This window comes from Asparagus officinalis, chromosome 4 (genome assembly GCF_001876935.1).
Source record: "Asparagus officinalis chromosome 4, Aspof.V1, whole genome shotgun sequence".
In the NCBI taxonomy this organism is placed as follows: domain Eukaryota; kingdom Viridiplantae; phylum Streptophyta; class Magnoliopsida; order Asparagales; family Asparagaceae; genus Asparagus; species Asparagus officinalis.
In genome coordinates, this window is record NC_033797.1 from 63,093,833 (window position 1) to 63,099,289 (window position 5,457).

Below are 5,457 nucleotides of genomic sequence, written 5' to 3' on the forward strand. Positions count from 1 at the left end.
GGCAAATCAAGATAGCCCAAACGGTTCAAACCGTTTGGGATAATAATTCCAAACGGTTTAAACCATTTGGGAGTATAGAAAAATCCATACGGAACACCCAAACGGATTTAACCGTTTGAGATATTTTATACCAAACAGGTAAACTTGTTTGGGAGTTTTGATGGATCCTACAAAATTGAAATTTCATTTCCCCCTATATTTCCCCGTTCTCCCTCTGAACCCGCGATATTTCCCCAAAATTTTTCCCTAAAAACCGCCGCTCCCCCAAAATAGCCCCTCAGCGCGATATTGCCCCAAAATTTTGGAAGTCCGACCACGGCCTCTCACTTCGCCACCGCTCCTCCGCCTCCGCCTCCGCCTCGTCGTCTACCGCTCCTCCGCCTCGTCCTCCACCGCTCCTCCGCCTCCGCCTCGTCCTCCACAGCTCTCCGCCTCCTCCTCCACCGCTCCTCCGCCTCCTCCTCTACCTCTCATCCGCCTCCTCCTCCACCGCTACTCCGCCGCCTCCTCAATCGCCTCTCGATTCCACACGCTACTCAGCCGGAATGAGTCTTGTTGTTATGCTTAGTAAGGTATATTTTCCATTGTAAGGTAGATTTTTTTTTAATTTAGTAATAGGCTCTTCAATCTTTTCAGACCAAATTTACAATTATTAGCTCAAGTGGTGTTGGTTTGTGCATTGTTCAAGTGTGTGTGTGCGTGTGTGCGTTTGTTATCTGTATAGCTGATATTTTGGTGGTTGGGTTGCAGTATTCGGTGGATCAGTCGGCGGCTGAGAGGTTGAAGAAGATCTGTTCTGGTTGATGCCCGGTAAGTGCTTGATGAAATTACTCAGTTGGGTAATAATAAGATTTTTAGCAGTTTTGGATGATGAAGTAAGTTCAGATTGACTATTTGAAGTTTACAAGCATGAGCTTTTATGGTAGGAATGTAAATGACAGTTGAACTGAGCTGGATTTATTTATTTTGAGCTGTATACTCTTTATGTCAAATCTGGTGGATTAGCTTATGAATTCTGCTGCAAAATGATAATAATGAATACTGTTGTCTCAATTTTTTGTCGGCTTTCTGAATTCTTTTTCTTTCGTTTATCTGTAGATGAATAATTAGTCAAGTTAGAAGCCTTCATATTTCATTTTCAGCTTCAATTCAAGCTTATTTGCTCTATCCCTTATCCTGGTATTCCACAGCTATGTTAGAAGCCTTCATATTTCATTTGCAGCTTCTAATAGTCTCCTTACATGCTTAATCTGGGTAATTTTCTATCATTTATTGATGTTATCTTAATTTTCCATGAATGAACACATTCTGTATTCAGTCTTTTTCTCACAATGGCTGCTTACTCGTTTTCAGATAAATTCATCTCTTGAACATAATTTTCTTGAATGCTTGATATTTTACCTTTAAATTATAACTGATCTTATAACCATCTAGTGGAAACTTTCTGTTCATTTCATGGGCTATTATATGATCACATAATACTGTGGACATTTCTCCACTTCAGCCATCCTGCCTTTTGTAATGGGAGATGGGTTTTCTCACTCAAGTTGCTAGCACTACTGCCATACACAGTCCTTAATCACCACATTATAACTGCTAAATACTCAATTTCTTTTGATAAAGTACTTGCTTCTTTTGACACAACATGTAATCTCTAAGGATCTCATCCTTTTATATAAGCACTAGCCTATGTGTATTGATATCCATGAGTTACAAATGAAGAGTTGGCTTTTCTATTTCATGAAACTAGCTAGTTGGCGTTAAGTACTTTAGGTAGGTTGGGTTGGGTTAGCTGGCACACATCTTAGCCTAAATCCAACCTATCTAAAATTTGGTCAAGGTTTAAACTGTATCTTACTAAAAATGAAAACATTTGACCTTAAACTCAGGTTAAGTTTGAATTGTTTCATGGTCAGGTTTGATCCAATCTGCAAAGCTTACAAGCTCTCTGCACTTTGATACTTAGATTCCATTCTCATATATGATAGATATACATAATGACAGGGTTCATCATGGTTGGTCATGCAGTTGATAGGATTGGTCATGATTGGTTATGCGGTTCATTTGATATAGTTTTATTGAAGTTACTATTTAAAACATGCCAGGAATATTTTATATACTGGTATATATCATCTAGCACATGCATGAAAGTTTTTATCAAATTATCATTGTCAAGGGTAAGGGTTTAGTATAAATTTTTATTTTTTAAACATATGACAATAGATCAATATATCAATGTTGGGGAGACCCCATTTCAGGTTGGTATTAGGCATTAAATCTTGAATTGGTTTTCATTATGGAAGTTTCAAAGAGTTTCAGGTCTGAGTTTCTCTTTCAGAATTTTAGTAAACCTTGTTACAAACATAGGATTTCTAGACGTGGGCTTCATGCTTTAGAATTCTGCAGAATTTAAAGTTATTTATATTCTTGAAATGTTTTCTCTGTGCTGTAAATCTAGTATTGAGCTGCAGGCTACTGAGGCATTACTTCATGCTGATTCGATCCAAGCAATTGCCCCAGGACATCAAAGCTGCACCAGGACATCAAAGTTGCATCAGGTTAAGTAAGCATTCTGAAATTATTTTCATTTTTAGCATTTTCATATGTACATTATATATGTGTGTATTATCTGATTGGGAATAATTACTTTTTAGGAAAAAAATGGCGTCCAAAGTTGGCATAAAACGAGGAAAGGCAATTTGATGAAACTTGTGCAGATAATATCAGTAATTCAAAATGTGATGAGTACAACATTCATGTTCTATCTACTAGCATTTGGCCTGTTTGTTCTTAGGGAAGGTGAGGGGAAAGGCAGTCTATCAAGAATTTGCTCTAGGTTATGTTTCCAGTCGATGGTACTCACATTGAAACATGACTCATATACTCTTATAATTTTCATCTGTTATTCTGTTGCTTTCTTTTCCTTCTATGTAACGATGATGCTGCAATAAAACAAGGTCAGACGGTATTTATATCTATCTTTTTATCGATCTTCTTGATTACACATACCCATGAATACTTACATGCACACATCCATCAATGCAGATAGATCTACCAAGGGAGAGACAATGCAAAGACCGAAAACATGAACCGGTATTATACATGGATCGGGTCATCGAAAAGGCAACCTCATTTTGGATATTAGAGACAAGTATATAAGATTCTTTTCATTGTGAGATATTGAGTACATTGTGTATGTATATATTTTGTCTCTAAGTATATTGAGTAAACATTGTGTATGAATATATAACTTTGGATATTTAGCGAAGTATGAGAATATTTTGATTTCATTGTGAGATGTTGAGTACTTATTATGTGAGATGTGTATATAAACATTTGAAACCGTTTCGGGGGAAAATAAATAAAGAAGGCAAAATTTTAAAACTATTAAAATAAATAGCCCATACGGTTGAAACCGTTTGGGCTAACTTTCGCCCAAATGGTTTCAACCATTTGGGCTAAAATTTGGCCCAAACGGTTGGAACCGTTTGGGTGATTTTTTGCCCAAACAGTTTCAACCGTTTGGGCTATATCCCAAACGGTTGTAACCGTTTGGGGTTTTGCCCAAACGGTTACAACCGTTTGGGCGACCGTTGGGGACAACTTGTCCCCAACGGCTTTAGCCCAAACGGGTGTTTTACATCTCCCAAACGGTTGGAACCGTTTGGGAGGGGGTTTTCCCAAACGGTTCCAACCGTTTGGGCAGACCAGTTTTGTACTAGTGACACAATCTTCATCTTGACTAAGCTAATTATGAAAGATGTTTGACCAATAGTTTCTTCATGTTCGTCGTTTAGAATAATGATGAACTTACTTGTAGTTATATCATAAAGCTGATCGTAATATTGTACATGTTCTATATAATGATCTAATGCAGTTATTTCCCATTTTGTTTTGGGCTCCCTGCACTAAAGGAGAAAATGAGCACCAAAGAACACCTTATAGAACAAAAATAAAAAAAGATGAATAATCAAATTATTTGGAAAAATAAAGAGTCAATTAGAAGGTTTAATTAAAAGATAATTAAGGTTAAATAAAAATAACACATACTTACTCTAACAAAATAAGAAATCACATGACGTTAAAATATCCTTAAATTTATAATAAAAAGTGGACACTACATAAAGACTATAGAGTTTAGACTATAAGGATATTCAATCTTTTTAGCAAATATTTCATGTATATGAAAATTTACGTTGATGCTATATTAGAGTAGACCCCCTAAAGTTTTACCCGTTTTAAGATAACCCCTAAAGCTTATTGTTTAAATTGTAAATTCAATATTAAAAAATAATTTAATAATATATGTTAATCTATAATTGTATCATGCATCATGTGCAACACATTTATAACATACTAGTATAACAAAATGTATTAGAAGTATCTAGACCAAATGCTATGTTTTGTCCATGATTAATATAGAATAGATGCATATTGAGTGACACTTTTAATATCTCCTAACTATAGATTTAAAAATATGTCATTGTAAATCCTTTATGGTCTACGTTTACTTACACGGAAGTAATTATGTAAAAGATAATGTAAAAGTTACTTCTGAGCAAAAAGAACATGTTAATTTGTTCTTCTAGGAACTTACTTCAATACTTCTTTAAAATGATGATGTCGCACCTACATCTCATTCCTATAACCTAAACCTTTTTTTCGCCCTCAAGGCTAGAAGTAGCTCAAAAGTAGGTGAAATTAATGTGTATAAAGTTGTAACTTTTTCTTTAAAAACTCATTAATCAGAAATTTTGCTATCAAACTGCACACACACACAAGGGCACTCATGTACATCAAGGTTTTTTGATTTAGGTTAAGCAAATTCCTTCTTTAGGCTCCATAGGGCTTGTGTGCACGCAAGTGCCCCTCTGTCCCTAGGCCCATTCAAACCATGAAGATTAAATAAGATGTTGTAAAGACCTCAAAGTGTTATCTCCTATTCAATGTTTGGACTAAGCATTAATCTAGCTATTTTATGAGTGATTTGTTTGGCGTAGTTGTAACATAACATAAAAAATATGCTAAAAATCAGGGTGTTGCATCACACTCAAATTGTAGATCGTGTTACAAGAACATGATATTGTAACTACATGTCAATGTAACAATTTGAATTAATTGTAACCACGATGTGGATATAACTACATACGTTGCTACAGCACTCTCAAACCAAGCACACATTTGATAGTCTAAATACCAACGCTGGCCATTTATTGAACTATCCAATGATATATAATACTCCTTGTTTTTCTCCTTTTTCCTTTTAACATTGGCAAACTACTAGGAAACATGTAGACAAGATTTGCTCAAAAGAAGTATGCTTGCCTATCATCTGAAGCATCTGCATATATATTTCCTTAAGCTACTTAATTAAAGAATAAATTCTACTCATCCAGCCTCAGATTCAAGTGCATTCTTATTGAAATATGAAATAATTCGAACACCCAGCGTTATGCC

The 5,457-nt window shown here is 35.5% G+C and overlaps 1 long non-coding RNA gene across 1 annotated transcript; it reads left to right on the plus strand.

Moving 5' to 3' along the window:
- On the plus strand, window positions 500-1,386 carry LOC109835984. Its single transcript, XR_002245768.1, has 3 exons — window positions 500-572; window positions 751-810; window positions 1,191-1,386. It is a non-coding gene; the product is annotated as an uncharacterized LOC109835984 (long non-coding RNA).